General features: G+C 38.4%; 1 protein-coding gene and 1 long non-coding RNA gene across 5 annotated transcripts in view; one reads left to right on the forward strand and one right to left on the reverse strand.

The window, feature by feature from the left end:
• SPATS2 (spermatogenesis associated serine rich 2) overlaps positions 1 to 20,711 on the forward strand; it is a 148,641-nt gene that overhangs the window by 23,554 nt on the left and 104,376 nt on the right. The gene's annotated exons all lie outside the window — the stretch shown is intronic.
• LOC125919029 (uncharacterized) overlaps positions 13,208 to 20,711 on the reverse strand; it is a 46,012-nt gene continuing 38,508 nt past the window's right edge. Inside the window, exons 2-3 of the long non-coding RNA XR_007456661.1 lie at positions 14,592 to 14,760; positions 13,208 to 14,060 (exon numbers count right to left, since the gene is read on the reverse strand). This is a non-coding gene — a long non-coding RNA (uncharacterized LOC125919029). The remainder of the gene's footprint in view (positions 14,061 to 14,591; positions 14,761 to 20,711) is intronic.

Below are 20,711 nucleotides of genomic sequence, written 5' to 3' on the forward strand. Positions count from 1 at the left end.
ATTAGGGTTGGAAAGAGAAAAGAGGGAAGAGGTTTCAAGGAGAGTTAACTTGAGATTCCTTAAATCTGGCCAAGGAAACAGGAGTTTTAAGAGAGAAAGAGTTTGACCTATGTCCTGGTTGGGGAGAGTAAAGTACTGCCTGGAAGGAGTGAACCTGCCTAAGGATCTGTGTTTTCACAGGTTCCTGAAAAAGCTGTGGCTAGATGGGGAGACTCAGCTATTTGATTTGTTCATTTCAGTGGATTTTAACTAACACTTACTATGTGCCAGGCCCTGGTCTAGATGCTCAGGAAATCACGTTGAGTATGTAGAAAGGTTCCCACTTACGTGGATTTACAATCTAGCAGGAAAGACTATTAAACAAGAAATTCCAATTTAATGTGAATGCTTTGTAGTAGGATTCTTTGGAATCCTGTAGTAAAAGCATCAGGGGGCACCTGGGTGGCTCAGTTGGTTAAGTGTCCAACTTCTGCTCAGGTCGTGATCTCACGGTTCATGAGTTTGAGCCCCGCATCGGGCTCTCTGCTATCAGCACAGAACCTGCTTTGGATCCTCTTTCCTCTTCTCTCTCTGTTTCTGTCTCTCTCTCAAAAATGAATAAACATGTAAAAAAAAAAAAGGGTAAAGCATCAGATTAGTCTCAGGGATAGGAAGGGGGAAGAGTGCAGGTTCTGGAGTCAGTGACATGGGAACAGAGACCTGAAAGGTGAGCTGCAGTTAGCTAGGCAAAGAGAATAGAGAGGAGAGTTACATAGCAGGTTTATCTGTGTCTCTCCAACTTCCAAACCTTATCTTACCCAGGGAACAGAATCATCTGTTCTGATCACCATATTCACTGCCAATATTCTTGTATGTGTGAGGTTGGCAGACTACTGCTCATAGGTCAACTGTGGCCTGCTACCCGTTTTTGAATGACTGTCAAGTTAAGAATGATTAGCATTTCAAACTGTGAACTAATAATGGTGGCAAAATTCAAACCCAGGTACCTTAATTCAGAGTCTGTGTTCATTCCACTGATCACATTGTGTTATAATTGTTTATATTTCCATCCCTCAGGAAGAGACTTGAACTTGAATGACAGCTTGCTTTTTCTTATATCCATCATTTCCAGCACAGGGTGAATCCAAAATAAATGTTTATTAAATGACTTTTATGTATGTAATTTCATTTGATCCCTTGTAACAAATCCTGTGAGAATAACGCATACATGAAATTTTCAAATAATTAACACTTTTACATGCCATTTCTTCATTTTTAAATTTTTTAAAAAGTTTATTTATTTATTTAAGTAATCTCCACACCCTGTGTGGGGCTTGAACTCCTGACCCTACCAAGATCAAGAGTGGCATGCTTTTCCAACTGAGCCAGTCAGGTGCCCCCTTTTTTTTTCTTTTAAGATTTTATTTATTTATTTACTTATTTACTTATTTTTTTTTAACGTTTTTATTTTATTTTTTGAGAGACAGAGCGCTAGTTGGGGAGGGGCAGAGAGAGAGGGAGACACAGAATCTAAAGCAGGCTCCAGGCTCTGAGCTGTCAGCACAGAGCCCGACGCGGGGCTCAAACTCACGAACCGTGAGATCATGACCTGAGCTGAAGTTGGACACCTAACCAATTGAGCCACCCAGGTGCCCCAAGATTTTATTTTATTTTTTAGCAGTCTCTACACCCAATGTGGGGCTCGAACCCACAATCCTGAGATTGAGAGTCACATGCTCTACTGAGCCAGCTAGGTGCCCCACCATTTCTTCCATTTATAATAGTAATATTTTAAAAATGTATGATGTGATTGAAAAATTAATTTCACTAAATGTAACAAAAGATAATTAGAAATATTTTGTGCTGTAACAAAAGGCCTTCAGGGACTACTGACTTACTGACATTTATGTACAGCTGTTTGTTCCTATAGTAAATAATTTCAGAATGCTACATATTTCTAGTTTTGTAATTTCTATTCCTTTGTCATCTCTGTTACAGCTGCTTCCCCCCTACTTTAAATTTGCTGCTTCTATCTTTTATGAATTCAGAACCTAGAAATTTAATCTTATTAGAACTATGTGTAAACTAGGAGTAGATAGTCTTGAGGATAATACTTGTGAGTCAAGTGAAAGTGTGGTGTTTTTGTTCTTAAGGACTTTGTAACCATTTGGAGAGATCAAACATACTGGGAACAATCATAACATAAAAGTATGCTAACTTCAAACTTATATACCCTATTGCCTGCTTAACATCTCTACATGGATGTCTAACATGCATCTCAAACCTAATGTTTCCCCCAGGCTTCATCCCACAGTCATTCTCATATCAAGATATAGAGACTATCCTTCCAGTTACTCGAGCCTCAAACATGGGAATCATCCTTGATGCCTGTCTGTAACATCTCATATCTGATGGTGTTTTACCTTCAGAATACATACTGAATCTGATCACCATCTCTGCTGCTACCACCAAGAGTCAAACTGCCATTCTCTCTTTCTTGGATTATTACATTTAGCTTTTTGACTGATTCCGTGCTTCTGCCCTTGTCTATGTATAGTCTGTTCTCAGCAGACCTCCAGAATGGTCCTCTAAAAAGTAAGTCAAGTTAGATTGTCACTCCTTTGCTCAAAACCTTCCAGTGACTTTCCATCTCAGAGTAAAAGACAAAGTTCTGACAATGGCCTGAAAAACTGTAGAGTCTGTTCTCAGTTTACCTGTCTGGCCTAATTACCTATGACCTCTGCTCATGTCCTTTCAGCCTCAGTGACTGTTTTTCTAAGATGCCAAGTTGTTCCTTCTTTAAAGCCCTTATACTTGCTATTACCTCTCCTTGAAATGCTTTTCCTATGTTGGTAGCATGGCTTTTCCTCTTTCTTTAGGTGTAAGGCTCATATGTCACCATATCAGTGAGGCCCTGGCTCTCTTTATCTCCTTTACCCTGCTTTATTTTTCTCTGTAGCATTTATCAGTATGTGATAGGCTGCATGCATTTGCATGTGTAAATAATTAATTTTAATTTTAAAAAGTGTTTATTTTTAGAGAGAGAGTGTGTTCCTGTGCACATACAAGCCCGGGAGGGGCAGAGAGAGGCAGAGAGAGAATCCCAAGCAGGCTTCGCACTCAGTGAGGAGCCTGATGTGGGCTCGATCTTACAACTGTGAAATCATGACCTAAGCCAAAATCAGAGGTGGTCACTCAACTGACTGAGCCACCCAGGTGTCTCTTAACATTAATTTTTAAAATTTGTTTCACTACTGTCTCCCCATAGGTGTGGAATAGAGGTTGGTAAGCCAAAAACAGCCTGCTCCCTGATATTGTAAGTAGATTTGAATTAGAACACAGTCATGCTCATATATTAGTGTGTCTTCTGTGGCTGCTTTCACATTCCAGTAGCGGAGTTGAGTATTGTGATAGAGACCATATGGCCTGTAAAGCCTAAAATATTTGCTGCCTGGCCCTTTATAGAAAAAATTTGCTGGCTGTTGGGCTAGAACAATATCTGGCACATAATAGTTGATTTAATGAACATAAAGTAAATGCTAATTGTCTGGGTACAAACTGTAAATTGCTAGTGAGGATATGGGTTAATATTTCAAAAGTTATTTTTTAGACTTTAATAATGAGGATAATTTGGGAATATGCCAACCATAATTATTTATTCAAGCTGAAGTTCTTGAATTTATTGCAGTCATTACTACCTGATAGCAGAGTTGAGCCAACATTTTGAAGGATACACCTAAATTGGAGATGATAATGTTCCAAAGGCATAAGATCCTTTTAAATATTAGCTTTTAGGGGTGCCTGGGTGGCTCAGTTGGTTGAGCGTCCATCTCCAGTTCAGGTCATGATCTCCTGGTTTATGAGTTCAAGCCCCACATGGGGCTTGCTGTTGTCAGTGCAGAGCCTGCTTTGGATCCTCTCTTCCCCTCTCTGTCTCTGCCCCTCCCCAGCTCATGCACCCGTGCTCACTTTCTCTCTCTCTCTCTCTCTCTCTCAAAAATCAATAAAATTAAAATTAAAAAATTTAAATATTAACTTCTATATAGTGCTACAAAAAGAACTCCAAATAATGAGTTGCTGATAGTTGTTGGTTGCATTCTATGAAAAACATGAACCTGACTAAATGTATATAGCTCTCAATCGCTTATGCTGAAGGATGGGCATATAGAATAATAATACATTTGTGTTTGACTGTGGAATACGTTTTTGGATTTCAAATGGATTAACCTTATTATTCCAGGTACTTCTAATAATGTTTTTAAGTAGCACAATTAGATTAAACTGCAAAAGCCAGCTCAGAAGAATCTGGAAAATTGCATTGCTTGTGGCATCCTGTCTTTGTCCAAATCTTACTTTATTTATTTCTTTATTATATATATATTTTTTAAATGTTTATTTATTTTTGACAGAGAGAGAGAGAGACAGAGCACGAGTGGGGGAGGGGCAGAGAGAGAGGGAGACACAGAATGGGAAGCAGACTCCAGATTCCGAGCTGTCAGCACAGAGCCTGACGTGGGGCTCAAACTCACAGACTGCAAGATCATGACCTGAGCTGAAGTTGGACGCTCAACCGACTGAGCCACCCAGGCGCCCCTATTTATTATATTTTTTAATGTTTGTTTATTTTTGAGAGAGAGTCAGAGTGTGAGTGGGGGAGGGGCAGAGAGAGAGAGGGAGACACAGAATCTGAAGCAGGCTCCAGGCTCTGGGCTGTCAGCACAGAGTCTGATGCGGGGCTTGAACTCACAAACCACGAGATCATGACCTGAGCTGAAGTTGGATGCTTAACTAACTGAGCCACCCAGGTGCCTCCAGATCTTACTTTTTTAAAAGCTGCATCCAGGGGATAAATAATTTCAGTCAGGCAAAGCACCGTGTGGCAAGGTAGAGAAGATTTTAGAAGTATTCTAGTTTTAAAAGGCCTTCACTGGTAATGAGTATAGAGAAGGAATCTTAAATCTGTTGGACTATATACTATTTGCTTAGAAAACGAATCTAAGCAAATGAATAAAGAATTCTGGAATCAGAGCCAGAAGAAACTTCATTCAATATATATTTGAATGCACCATAGCCACTTTATTAGATACTGGGTTACAGAGGTGAATAAGACGGAGTTGTTGCCCTCCTGAGGCTTACTGTCTAATCCTCCTCAGTCTTCACCTCACCTCATTTTATGTTGTGCAGTATATTGGAATCTAAAGCTTGAGAGAGCAAATACTTTTCCCAGAGTTGTGTAGCTTGTTACTGGTAGAGTGGAACTAGAATGCAAGTTTCTTATAAAGGAGATAAAAGCAAGATATTTATTCATTTATGTAAAGTGTTTAGTGCTCACTAATGTGTTTATTATCCCTGTACTAGGTACTGGGAGATACAATGGTAAGTAGAAGGCCACCTTTTTTTGATGTAGAGCTTAAAAGGCATTTTTTGGGGGGACTGCAGAATTTTTTCCACTATGTTGCATTGTATTGTTCATAATCTTTTATCTCATGGGAGGTTAGGGGCTCTCAAATATTCATTCTTAAGTGTTCAATGAATTTAGTGTTTTTCAGTACCTTCTGACAGTTAAAGACAGTTTTACTGAAGAACGGGGACTTTTGCATGAGGTAGGAAGAATTAAGTAGTTATGGATTCTCTTTGGGAAGTGACCTTTATTTATTTCACAATTTGTTTAGGGCCCAAGCTTTTGCCTATGAGTAAGAAAGAAATTTTTCTTTCAAATGACTCTGCTATCAGGACCCATAACCCAGGCTGATAATTAAAATCAGCCATGTCGTGTGGGTTAAATAGACTTTTGCATACTGACCTTCTTTTTCCTTTTAGTTACTCAAACTTTGTGTGTATTCAATACTCAGTGGTCAAAGAATCACAAAAAATATGCAGGGTGCTTATTTTTTTCAAATTTCTTCTCAAACTGATTGTGATTATATTTGACTTTTTCTTCTCAGTGCTTGCTTACTAAAAAAATCAAACATTTGACAGTCTAGGAAAGAGTGAGAAAAGGTTAATTAAACTGCTAAATAATTTAGGATGTTTTAGTTATTTGGTAGCTATAGACAATTAAGGCTTTTTTCCTTAAAATGTCTCTTTGGGAATGCTTATACAATGGAGAATTTTAAGAGTAAGTTATCTTCACCTCAGGCCTCCTTGCTCTTCCTGTTCCAGAGTAACTTCTTCCGTTCTGCTGGAGCCAGTTAGTTCTTGGCTCAGTTGTTTTAGTTTCTCAGTGGAATATGAGCTTAACCATGTTTATAATCTGTGAACATCAAATTCCATTTTTTCTTCTAAGAGCTAGAACATTAAATTCCCTGCCAGTGATCTAAAACACATTGAATTGTATATATTCAAATGCAGATGATTTATTTTCTCTGAACTTACATCATAGCATTTAAAAATAAAGAGACCTTGGAAATAGTGGTTATTATATATTAGTGATAATTATTCTAGTTCTGTTGCAGGTATAACCACATTTTAAGACACTATAAATTAGTGTTACGTTACAGAGGAGGTCGTATGACTACCATTACTTGATCATTTCAAAAGTATTTGTAAAATAACTAAAATAATATGCTAGTAAGAAGCATGGACTATGTGTGTAAATATAGGTGGTTTCAAGTAACACTTAAAGTTAGATTGGCATACAATTTGAAACATAATAATTATCACATTGTAATTGTGTGTATTAAGTCATAAAGTATTTTTTTACCAGGGTCAAATCAAATATTTCAGTGGGTCTGGGGGAGGGGGAAGAAGGAGGAGGAGTTGGATGAGCTAAAGATGTTGTCTGAGGTCATTTGGTTGGTATATATAGAAAGGCAGGCTAAGTTTCACCTTCCAACATGCAGGCTAGGGTCTCCAGGCATGCTGTTGCAGTTATCTGTTGCTAAGGAACAAAATGACTACAAACATGGCATAAAAGTGTCAAGGTTCTGGGTGTTGACTAGGCTGATCTAAGTGATTCTTGCACAAGTTCTTTCATGTATTTGTAGTGTGATGGGTCTTGTGTTATCTCAGAGGCTTCCTTCTAGACTCACATGTCTGGCACTTGGGTGGGAAAGTCCAAATAGCTAGGAGCTGGAATAGCTCCTCAGACATCTCTGTCTCTATTTCTGTGTAGTCTCAGCCTAGGGGCTTCATAGTAGCCAGACTTCTTACATAGAAGCATAGGCCTCCAAAAGCACTTGTTCTAAATAAGAGAGCCAGAAGGGAGCCGTATTGTTTTTTATGACCTAAATTCAGAATCAGTGTCCTTTCTACTGCATTTTATTTGTTAGAAGCGAGTCACTAAGGCCAACCCATATTCAGAGGGAAGGGAATTAGACCCCACCTCTTTCTGGGAAGAGTGTCAAGAAAATGCAGACATATTTCAAAGCACCTCAGTCCTTCTGGCCACAACTTACTTACTTACATTCCTCCCAAGTGCAAAACACACTTACCGCTTCTCAAGGGGGTCTTATCTAGGACAGCATCAGGCTCAGGCTTGAGGTCTAGGATCCTGTCATCTAAATCAGATCCAGGTTCAGATAAGGCAGTTTGGATACAGCTCCTTGGGTATGGTTCCCTGAGTACCATTGCTTTCATTTTGAAGGCCTGCAAACTAAAGAGGTATGTTATCTCTCCCCATATCTAGCCCACCCAATAAGAAACAGTGGACGGCATAAGATAACCACTGTGGACGTTCCTTTTCAAAAATAAAGAAAAATGTAAGGAACACAGTAGTCACTGATCCACAGCAATTCTGAAATCCAGCCAGGCCAATATTATCATTTCTGTGATTAGGGCTCAGCTTTATTGCCTAGGAATCATCCTCTATACTCTTGGTTTTGCCCTCTGAATTATCCTTCCTTTTTTATAAAATGTATCCTTTGTTTGCAGTTCAGTCATTTCCTGAACCATAGTGATTTGAGCATGAAGTGGGTGTGTGTCCCAAAAACCTCTTTTCATTTTGTACTGTCTTTTTTATTTTATTTTTAATGTTTGTTTATTTTTGAGAGAGAGAGAGAGCGAGCGAGCAGGGGAGGGACAGAGGGAGAGGGAGACACAGAATTTGAAACAGGCTCCAGGCTCCAAGCTGTCAGCACAGAGCCTGACGTGGGGTTCAAACTCACGGACCCTGAGATCATGACCTGAGCTGAAGTCGGACGCTTAACTGACTGAGCCACCCAGGCGCCCCTGTATTGTCTGTCTTTTTTAGTCCAAATGACATTGTTTCTGAATTTTAAATTCTCTAGGAATCTTTTTGAGGGGTTCACTCTGTTAGACAAAAGCCATACTTACACACTAACATCAACCTTTCTCTACCTTAGGCTCTGTAGAAGAGGAAAAAGGTTTCCTTGACCCTTTTAAGATCCCTGGCTGGGTCTGAAAATTAAACTGACAAAGACAGGGGCGCCTGGGTGGCTCAGTCGGTTAAGCGTCCGACTTCGGCTCAGGTTATGATCTCACGGCTCGTGAGTTCGAGCTCCGCGTCGGGCTCTGTGCTGACAGCTCAGAGCCTGGAGCCTGTTTCAGATTCTGTGTCTCCCTCTCTCTCTCTGACCCTCCCCCGTTCATGCTCTGTCTCTCTCTGTCTCAAAAGTAAATAAACGTTAAAAAAAAAAAATTAAAAAAAACTGACAAAGACAGATTAAAAGGAGAAAAGCATACACATTTACTTAATATAAGTTTTATGTGACCCGGAAGCCTTTATAACAAAATGAAGACCTGAAGAAATGTTTATTTTTTAAGTTTAAATTTAAATTCTAGTTAGTTTACATACAGTGTAATATTAGTTTCAGGTGTACCATTTAGTGATTGAACACTTCTATACAGCACCTGGTACTCTTTGCAACAAATACCCTTCTTAATCCCTGTCACCTATTTAATCCATCCCTCCCACCCATCTCACCTATGGTAACTATCAGTTTGTTCTCTATAGTTGAGTCTTGTTTCTTGCTTTGCCTCCCTCTCCCCCCCCCCCCCTGCCGCCCATGCTTATTTGTTTCGTTTCTTAAATTCTACATATGAGTGAAATCATATGGTATTTCTCTCCTCTCCTGACTTCTGACCTATTTTACTTAGTATAATACTCTCTAGCTCATTCACTTTGTTGCAAATGGCAAAATTTCATTCTTTTTTATGGCTGAGTAATATTCCATTGTGTGTGTGTATGTATATATACATGTATGTATGTATATATGTGTGTATACATATGTATGTGTATACACAAACTATATTTTCTGTCTTCTTTATTTGTTCATCAGTTGATGGACACAGGCTAGTTCCATAGTTTGGCTATTGTAGATAATGCTGCTATAAATAAGCGTTGGGATGCATGCATCCCTTTGAATTACTTTTGTATTCTTTAGATAAGTACCTAGTATGTAATTGCTGGATTGTAGGGTAGTTCTATTTTTAACCTAAAGAAAGATTTAAACCTGAGTATTTTTATGCTAGGTTTGATGAAGATTGGGCAGTTGTGGAGAAATGTGATAGGACAAAGAGTATGAGGTAAGTGTAGTTAACTGGAGGAAATTTAGCAAGGCTTGTTCGTTAGGATTCTTTTCTATGTCCCTTTGTCTTCAGAGATAGGAGTGCTCTCTTCTTCCAGGTATAGGGAGGCTACCTCTCATGAGCATTTTATGACCTATTCAAGGGGAGAAGAGCAGAGGAAAGGTCAGGGTGACCTTCCTGTTTCTGCCATTTGCTCCAGCTTCTTCATCTTAAAATATTCAATATGCAGAGGTACCTTATTTTGGGGTAGCATGTCCTGAATCAGCTCCATTTAAGGTTTTTGTGGGACAAAACCTTTGAGATTCTTAGAAGGCCTTTTGTTTGAAAGGAATTGTAAGACAACACCTTAAATCTCTTGGGAGTCCACACTAGGGTTGGTAAACTATTGCCAGTGAGCTAAGATTTGTTTTTACCTTTTTAAAGGTTGTGAAAAAAAAAAAGAAGAATGTTCAACAGAGACTGTATATGGCCCTCAAAGCCTAAAATATTTATCTTTCCCTTTACAGAAAAAAGTTTGCCAACCCTTGGTCCAAACAAAAGTTTAATCTTTAGTCTCTGTTTCCCTGACACTGCCTTGGATTTGATCTTTGTCCAGAGGGCATTTCTTAACCGGAGAAATGTTTGCTATATGGAAGTAAGAAACCGTTTTATTTTGTGGGTGCCTGGGTGGCTCAATTGGTTAAGTGTCCACCTTTGGCCCAGGTCATGATTTCACAGTTCATGAGTTCAAGCCCACCATTGGGTTCTCTGCTGTTAGCACAAAGCCCACTTCAGATCCTCTGTCTCCCTCTCTCTCTGCCCCTCCCCTACTCACACTAGGTGGGCTCTCTTTCTCTCTCAAAAATAAATAAACACTCAAAAAGAAGAAACAGTTTTATTTTTGGACCTAGGAAGACCTGACTCCTTTTATATTTCCTCTATATTCTTATTAAAAATTATATAATTCCTTCTTTTTCTCACTTTTCTCTACCTGTACTTTATGATACTTAGCTGAAAAAAACTAGTTGACAATTAATATTCTGCCTGGAAATCTCCTTATCCATATTTATCAATTCATTGGTTATATTTTCTATTTTCTATTTTTTTTTAATTTGCATCCAAGTTAGTTAGCATATAGTGCAATAATGATTTCAGGAGTAGAATCCAGTGATTCATCCCCTACTTTTAACACCCAGTGCTCATCCCAGCAAGTGCTCTCCTTAATGGCCCTTGCTCATTTAATCCATCCCTCCACCCACAACCCTTCCAGCAACCCTCAATTTGTTCTCTATATTTAAGTCTCTTATGTTTTGTCCCCCTCCCTGTTTTTATATTATTTTTGCTTCCCTTCCCTTATGTTCATCTGTTTTGTATCTTAAATTCCACTTATGAAGGAAGTCATATGATATTTATCTTTCTTTGACTGACTAATTTCACTTAGCATAGTACACTCCAGTTCCATCCATGTAGTTGCAAATGGCAAGATTTCATTCTTTTTGATCGTAATACTCCATTGTATGTATATATATATGTATGTATGTGTATATACACATATATATATATATATACACATACATACATATATACACACACACACACATATATACACACACACACACACACGCACACACACACACACATACCACATCTTCTTTATCCATTCATCTGTCAGTGGACATTTGGGCTCTTTCAATACTTTGGCTATTGTTGATAGCGCTGCTTATAAACGTTGGGGTGCATGTGCCTGTTTGAAACAGCATACCTGTATCCTTTGGATAAATACCTAGTAGTGCAGTTGCTGGGTCATAGGGTAGTTCTATTTTTAATTTTTCAAGGAACCTCCATACTGTTTTCCAGAGTGGCTGCACCAGTTTGCATTCCCACCAGCAGTGCAGAAGGGTTCCTCTTTCTCCATATCCTTACCAACATCTGTTATTGCCTGAGTTGTTAATGTTAGCCATTCTGACAGGCGTGAGGTGGTATCTCATTGTGGTTTTGATTTGTATTTTCCTGACAATGAGTGATGTTGAGCATTTTGTCATGTGTCTGTTACCCATCTGGATGTCTTTAGAGAAGTGTCTATTCATGTCTTTTGCCCATTTCTTCACTGGATTGTTTTTTTAGGTGTTGAGTTTGATAAGTTCTTTATAGATTTTGGATACTAACCCTTTATCTGATATGCCATCTACAAATACCTTCTCCCATTCTCTTGGTTGCCTTTTAGTTTTGCTGATTGTTTCCTTAGCTGTGTAGAAGCTTTTTATCTTGATGAGGTCCCAAAGTTCATTTTTGCATTTGTTTCCCTTACCTGTGGAGATGTATTGAGTAAGAAGTTGCTGTGGCCGAGGTCAGAGGTTTTTGCCTGCTTTCTCCTCTAGGATTTTTTAAAAAAAAATTTTTTTTAACATTTATTTATTTTTGAGACAGAGAGAGACAGAGCATGAACGGGGGAGGGGCAGAGAGAGAGGGAGACACAGAAACGGAAGCAGACTCCAGGCTCTGAGCTGTCAGCCCAGACCCCGATGCGGGGCTCGAACTCACAGACCGCGAGATCGTGACCTGAGCTGAAGTCGGACGCTCAACTGACTGAGCCACCCAGGCGCCCATCTCCTCTAGGATTTTGATGGCTTCCTGTCTTACATTTAGGTCTTTCATCCATTTTGAGTTTATTTTTGTGTGTGGTATAAGAAAGTGGTCCAGGTTCGTTCTTCTGCATGTTGCTGCCCAGTTTTCCCAGCGCCATTTGCTGAAGAGACTGTCTTTATTCCATTGGATATTCTTTCCTGCTTTGTCAAAGATTAGCTGGCCATATGTTTGCGGGTCCATTTCTGGGTTCTCTATTGTGTTCCATTGATCTAAGTGTCTGTTTTTGTGCCAGTACCATACTGTCTTGATGATTACAGCTTTGTAATACATCTTGAAGTGTGGGAATGTGATGCCTCCAGCTTTGGTTTTCTTTTTCAGGATTGCTTTGGCTATTCGGGGTCTTTTCTGGTTCCATACAAATTTTAGGATTGTTTGTTTAAGCTCTGTGAAGAACGCTGGTGGTATTTAGATAGGGATTGCATTCGATACGTAGATTGCTTTGGTAGTATTGACATTTTAACAATATTTGTTCTTCTAGGGCCCGAGCATGGAATGTTTTTCCATTTTTTTGTGTGTCTTCAATTTCTTTCATAAGCTTTTTAGTTTTCAGTGTATAGATTTTTCACCTCTTTGGTTATGTTTATATTCCTAGGTATTTTATGGTTTTTGGTGCACTTGTAATTGGGATCAATTCCTTGATTTCTCTTTCTGCTGCTTCATTATTGGTGTATAGAAATGAAATAAATTTGCATACATTGATTAAAACAATTTTTTTAAAGTTTGTTTATTTTAAGAGAGACAGAGATAGTGCAAGTGAGGGAGGGACAGAGAGTGGGAGACAGAGAATCCCAAGCAGGCTCTGCACTGCCAGCCCAGAGCCCAATATGGGGCTCAAACCCATGAAACTGTGAGATCATGACCTGAGCTGAAACCAAGAGTTGGATGCTTAACCGACTGAGCCACCCAGGTGCCCTGTCTGTGCATTGATTTTACATCTTGGAACTTTGCTGAATCCATGGATCAGTTCTAGCCGTTTTTTGGTGGAATCTTTTGGGTTTTCCATATTAGTATATCATGTCGTCTGCAAAGAGTGAAAGTTTGACTTCCTCCAAGCTGATTTGGATGCCTGTTTGTTTGTTTGTTTGTTTCTTTCTTTCTTTTTTTAATGTTTATTTATTTTTGAGAGAGACAGAGACAGAGCGTGAGCAGGGGATGGGCAGAGAGAGAGGGAGGCACAGGATCCGAAGCAGGTTCCAGGCTCTGAGCTGTCAGCACAGAGCCCGATGCGGGACTCAAACCCACAAACCATGAGATCATGACCTGAGCTGAAGTCAGTCGCTTAACTGACTAAGCCTCCCAGGCGCCCTCCCCCGCCTTTACTTTTAGCGCTTGAAAAGTGGGTAGGTGATAGAAATAATTTTAAACTTGAGGACTCCAGAGCAGATGGTAAATCAGGTTATAAAAGACTTATTATTTTTTTAAATGTTTGTTTATTTTTGAGGGGGCATGGAAGGGGCAGGGAGAGAGGGAGACACAGAATCTGAAACAGTCTCCAGGCTCTGAGCTGTCAGCACAGAGCCTGACACAAGGCTCAAACCCACAGACTGTGAGATCGTGACCTGAGCCGAAGCTGGATGTTTAACCAACTGAGCCACCCAGGCGCCCCTGTTATAAAAGACTTTGAATAGTATTAAGGAATGGTCTCTAGAACTGCTCTACTGCCTGACCCCATCTGAAAAGATTTTGCTCGCCTTGCATAGTGATCTTGCTATGGAGGTAAAATAGAAAAGTTGAGGTATTTTATGATATGTGTTATTGTCTTGTTTTTTTCCCTTTTTTCATTAGATGAAAGGAGCATAGCAGTGAATATGTTTTGCTGTATTTATTTATGATTGAACAGGCAGTGTGAACATTACATTTTTGTATTTTTTCCATTTTGTTTTCTTTTTCTTCCCCCTTTACATCTTTCTTTACCTTTCTCTCTGGATTTGTACATTATGAGAGATTCACCCAAATTCTCTGATGATCTGAAAGAAGAAGATAGCTTAGTGAATAGGAAGTTATATAGAATTAGCTGCCTTCCCACTTCTGGAGAAGAAATGCCTGTACTTAATCATTTACCTGTTTTATATTTCTTGGTTTCCAGATTTATATACATTGTTGAATTGGGGTAGGGGGGAAAAGCTTTTATTTTAAATGACTCAGTTATTTTTTTTACTTGGTATTTGAAAGATACTTTTACAAAGCTTTAATAGACTCCTATAAACACATGCTAATTGGTGGCAGTAGAAGAACCTTCAGAAGAGTCAGAACAAAAAGTTTTGGAATGAGTTACATTCCTAAGAAGGAGGACAATACATATCTATCTTTTTTTTAAGTTTATCTATTTATTTTGAGAAACAGAGAGAGATAGAGAGAGAGAGAGAGAGAGAGAGAGAGAATCCCAAGAGAACCTGGACACATAGGGTCAATCCCATGAACAGTGAGATCATGACCTGAGCTGAAACCAAGGGTCGGACACTCAACTGCCTGAGCCCCCCAGGCGCCCCAATACATACCTATCTTGAACTCCTGAAAATGGTGAAGACTTCTTATAGCCCTTTAAGTTCGGTTGCAACTTGGAAAAGGCAACATCTCCTTTTGGGATTAGCCTTCTGTAACTCTTTCACTTGTTTGTCTGCGTTCTCTTTTTTTCCCAGTTGACACACATTACTACCTGAAAGGTTCCTGTTGGTTTGGAAACAGTAGAGGTGAGGAGAAGAAAAAGTTAACTTTTCATGCTTTTAAATCTGATAGTATTACCTAACTAATTTCAACTAGATGAAAACTTTTAAAATATTTAATGCATGATATGCTGTATGCATTATGCATTAATTTTAGGAATTATAATACAGTAGTGTGGATTTATGAATGACATGGACAGCAAATTATTTCCAACCTAAATTGCCCTGTTCGTTTTTGGATAAAATAATTACTTGCTAGAGCAATATTTTTCTGGCATGTTATAAGCCAAGAGAGAAGTTTGGAAGGATCTGAATGAATGCTGAGTATAAAGATTTTGGTACAAGTTGATTTTATTCTTTCTTTCCTCAGAGTGTCAGCAATTAGTTTGATCCTGAGTGAGGAAAAAAGCTGCTTTGTGAAATCAGTAATTCCACTGAGGCTAGTAGTAGTAAAGATATTTTTAATTTGGGTCTTAGAAAGCCAGATCTGAGCATTGATAGACCTTTTCCTAATGTACCAGTTTAATGAGTTTAAAACATGTTGCAGATTTAATGTTTAGTTTGGATATTGATTTCTGGTTTTGTCTTTTTAAGCTGTATATATATGTGTATATATATATATATATATATATTCAAGTTAAATTAGTGTTTATTTAATCATTCTGTCTTTTAATGCTACACACACCAATAGAAGACAATTATTATTTTGAAAACAACACAGATGTAGTTAGTATTCTTATGATTATACAGATGTCGACTGGCAGAAAATCTTTTGGATTAGAAAAAGCATTTGTCAAATGTAGATTTTTAGTTCAGTATGAAAATGCACCATCTATTTTTTTGGTGACTATAATTAACAAAAGTAGTTCAGACAAAAGATTCTAAGCATTTCTGAAATAATGAAGTTTCTTTTCTTGAGACAGTGCTACATTGACACTGTGCATTAGGGGAAAAAGGCAGCTGAGAATATCATTCAAATAATTTTTTTTGTCAGTTATGGGCTCTTTCAAGAATGGCCAACTTGAGGGGCGCCTGGGTGGCGCAGTCGGTTAAGCGTCCGACTTCAGCCAGGTCACGATCTCGCGGTCCGTGAGTTCGAGCCCCGCGTCAGGCTCTGGGCTGATGGCTCGGAGCCTGGAGCCTGTTTCCGATTCTGTGTCTCCCTCTCTCTCTGCCCCCCCCCCGTTCATGCTCTGTCTCTCTCTGTCCCAAAAAAAAATTAAAAACGTTGAAAAAAAAAAATTAAAAAAAAAAAAAAAAAAGAATGGCCAACTTTAACAATGACTGGTTCTTAGAGTCTTAAAATTTCAGAACTGAAAAGAGACAAGGTATGTTTTATCTGGCCTTAAATATATATATACAGGAGTAGAAAAGGATGTTTCCCTTCCTTAAGCTTTTGCAGTAAAATTTTCATTTATCATTGTATCTACTACATATTTTATGAAATTCCTTATTAAAGGATTAAAAATTAAGCAAATCATGATTTTCACATGAGTATAAAATGCACACATGTAAAAGTTTTCATTTAATTAAATTAATTGGAGAACCTGTAAGATGTTAAAAGTGGTTTAAAAGAGAATTCAGGTACTATACATACATATGTATGTATATATATGATCAAGAATGCTGAAATGGGGGCACCTGGTGGCTCAATCTGTTAAGTGTCTGATTCTTGATTTTGGCTCTAGTCATGATCTCACAGTTTGAGTTTGAGCCCCGCATTGGGGCTGCTTGGGATTCTCTTTCTCTCTGTTCTTCCCCCACCTGTGCGCGCGCGCTCTCTCTCTCTCTCGCTCTCTCTCTCTCTCTCTCAAAATAAAAAATGTAAAAACATTAAAAAAAAAAAAGAATGCTGAAGTGAATTTACAAATTGATGTAAAACTGGCTTTTTTTACAGGGACATGAGGGAAATCATTCCTCCTTCCACTGGACAGAATTTTTTTGCATGTATATGGACAAGAATCCTTTGCATTGCTATCAGTTATCTACAACTTACATTTATAAAATAACTCAAAGATCATGGAAGATGCAAATGCTATAGGCTCAGATATTTAGGAAAGGCATACATTACACAATGCCTAGTTTTCCATTGAAGATCCCTGGTGATCTTTTTGATCCATTTTAGTCTTTTGCAGTTTGTCATAAAAAGACAAGAATAAGTGGGCCTATATTCTGGTTTTTGACAACAGTTTTATGTCTGTTAGTGTTAGGCCTTACTCTTATTCCTTGTAACTAAAATCAGTTTTCAAAATGAAAGGAAAGTTATTCTTAGGCTGGCATTTTCTGATATTTTGATCAACATGAGAACACTTCCTTAGGTTAGTGTTGAATTTTGGACTTTTTAAAAATTGAGAGATAATTGACATATAACATTATATTAGTTTCAAGTGTACAACATAATGATTTGATATTGATATTTATATACACCACAAAATGTCACCACAATAAGTCTAGTTCCCCACTATTACCATACACAATAAAAAATGTTTTTCCTTTGAGGAGAACTTTTAAGATTTACTGTCTTTGCAAATGTCAAATATGTGCTACAATATTTTGACTATAATGATACTAGCAAATATCATTCATAAATTGTAGCTTCAAGTGGTTAGGTAGCAAGTCCTGTAAGACTACCCAGTGCCTAATATTTTGTAGGTAATAAATAACGATAATAATTTGAAGGAGACTAGAACTCGCCTGCCCTATTTTAGTTCTTAAAAGTACATATTAGGGAACCTGGCTGGTTCAGTCAGTAGAGCATGCAACTCTTAATCTTGGGGTTGTAAGTTTGAGCCCTGCTCAAACCTGGGTGTAGAGATTACTTAAAATAAAGGAAAAAAATCGTTGGGAAAAAAGCACATATTAATTTATTACAACTTTAGCAACTTCCCATTCTAAATACTTTTTACTTGGGTAGTTGAACCCATGGAGGGGAGGGCATGGAATTGGCATTATTCATGCTAATTATAACTGGACCTTTGCAGCCTCATGATCCTTTTATTCCCTTGCACATTCCTGATTTTGAAGCAGCATTGTGGTATAGTGGAAAGAAACAGCATTTGTAGTCTTGTAGACCTGGGTTTGAATCACCACCCTACCACTTGCCAGCTGTTAGATCTTGGGACACTCTCACAATCTCAAATTCTTCAATTAAATGAATACTAAATACTAAACAGGATTATATGGAATTTATATGTAAAGATGTAACAGTGCCTGACACATGGTAGACAGTAAATGTTAGTGCTCTGGTCTATTCCCGTCAAGCCCTCCTTCTTTTTCTTCTCCTGTTTCCGTTACTGAAATTATTAGAGTCATTTGGTATGACCTCTCTCATCTTCCTTCCATCTCTGTATTTCTTTTTGTCTTTTTTTGTTTGTTTCAGAAGTTTATCTATCTTATAAGGTTGTCGTGAGGATTAAAGAAGATAACGTGTATGAAATTGCTTAGTGTATTTCCTAGCACGTATTAGGCATTAAATAGATTAATTGCATCTGAACGTAAGGTTGATTTTACTTCTGATATTTTTTACTTGTACAAGTATTACCCTTCTCCCTAGTATGTGTGATCGTCTCGTCTTTCAAAAAGTACTCCCTATTTTGGGGGGGAAACCTCTTTTGCCTGGCCTTGCTAGAACTCTGGCTAATACCTTATTTCTTTCATTCCTTTATTTTCAAACTTCACATTTGAATAGATACAGGATTTGGCCTCCACTTTTTTACCACCTGCTCTCACATTAAACCCCTGCATTCTGATATTCCATAATTTTCTCCTGCATCTGAAACAGCACCCTCCCACTCAAGCTCCCACAAGGCTTAAATGTAGGAGGCCTTCAATGAATATTTGTTGAATAATGAATGCAATGAGAAGCTTTAGAGTACTATCACTGAGAGCTCTCTAATAGTTTAAATCAATAGGTTTTTAAGGAAATCTGGTAAGAAACTATTGTACCTAAATTCATTCTAACTGGATGCTTATGTATAATGTGCATTTTGTTGTTTTTCTGAGAAAAACCCATGGTTTGTATCAGATTTGGAAATAAATTTTAATTTTTTTTAATGTTTATTTATTTTTGACAGAGGCAGAGCATGAGCGGGGCAGGGGTAGAGAGAGAGGGAGACACAGAATCCGAAGCAGGCTCCGGGCTCTGAGCTATCAGCACAGAGCCTGATGCCGGGCTCAAACTCACAGACCATGAGATCATGACCTGAGCCAAAGTTGGTCGCTCAACCGACTGAGCCATCCAGGCGCCCCTGGAAAGAAATTTTAAATACTGTGTTGTAGAGAAAGTCTAGGCCTGTCAAAAGTTCATAAAAAACTGTAAAATCAGTAATAATTAGTAAAAATTTACTGTGCACACTCCAAAAAAGACAGTTTGCAAACTAATACCGAAACGTGGAATGAAGCTCAGAGATCTATTGTTACAAAGCAGCTCACATAGTATGAAGGCAATGAGTATTCTTTATTGTGATTGGTTACAGTATTAGAATTTTTTCAAATGAAAGGGAATTGGTTAGTGGTTACTTCATACTGATTTTGGGGAACTATTTAACTTTTGCTTTTGATTTGCAGAGGCACTACCAAGAAGGGGTCAAGTTAACTTTGCTTGTCTTTGCAAAATAAGCTAACTTAAGCTTCGCTTGTGTGACTGACTGGTTTTGTCTGCTCAGGAAATCAAGTCTGGTCTCCATTTGTGTTTGATTTTGACAGTTCCACCCTCTTTGGTTACTCTCTCAGCAGGTTGAGAGCATGACCAGCCAGTAGTGTTACTGTCAGTTACCAGCGATGATGTAGTCAGGCCAGAGAGTCACATATTCACTGTTTCTATTAAATTAGTTGTCAGGCTGGAGGGCCATATAGTCACCATCTTCATCATTTATATTGTTCTTGTTTTCATCCAGTTGCTTGATCCTTTTGGATACTAATTTGGTGTACAAGTGGCTACTGACAAACATTTGAACTGGAGGCATTTGCAACACACTAGGGAGGTTAATATGATGACTGTAAGGAGGAAAATAGTCAAGGATTGAAAAATTTCCAGGATCCAAGGTTTGTTTTTTGTTTTTTTTTTTCCCAGAGAGACAGAGGAGAGGGCTCATGTGCATGAGTCAGGGAGAGGGGAAGAGGGAGAGAGAGAGAATCTTAAGCAGTCTCCATGCTCAGCACAGAACCTGACATGGGGCTCTATCCTATGACCCTGGGATCATGATCTGAGCCAAAATCAGGAGTCGAACGCTCAACTGACTGGGCCACCCAGGTGCCCCCTGGAGCCAAGGTTTAACAAAAGAACAGACCTGTAGAAGAGGTGTCACTTATTTGATGAAAAATTTTTATCAGGTATTTAAGATCCTTTAGATTTTGGATAATAATTCCTGATTGGTCAACATAGAAACAACATTTTTTTTTTTAACCAGTTGTAGCACAGGCAACTCCTTGTTGAGCAGTCAAGGCATCAAGGCCTATTCCATTTTGCAGTACCACTGGAGATAAACCATTTATTTAATAGTTTTTTATTTTTTAAATATTTGGAGAAATACATGATTTTTCTAATTCATTAACTCATTTGAGGAAAAACCACTCTAACAAATATGAAAACCAGAGCTTTTTTTGTTTATTTGGGTTTTTTAATAATTACATTAGAGAGAGAGTACAAGTGGGGGAGAGGCAGAGAGAGGGACAGAGGATCTGAAGCAGGCTCTGTGCTGTGAGCATAGAGACCGACGCAGGGCTCCATGTCACAAACTCTGAGATCATGACCCGAGCCAAAGTCGGAAGCCTAACCAACTGAGCCACCCAGGCACCCCAACCAGAGCTTTTTTTGAATAATAAAATGTGGAAGTTCATGGGAAGCTAACTTATGAGGAGTTACTTTATGTACAAACAATCCTAAGTTTATATAATTCAAAGAGTCCTTTTTAGTCTTTGGGGTATAAAATATGGTAAACCACACCATCCAGACCA

Source organism: Panthera uncia, chromosome B4, assembly GCF_023721935.1.
Source record: "Panthera uncia isolate 11264 chromosome B4, Puncia_PCG_1.0, whole genome shotgun sequence".
Taxonomy (NCBI): Eukaryota; Metazoa; Chordata; class Mammalia; order Carnivora; family Felidae; genus Panthera; species Panthera uncia.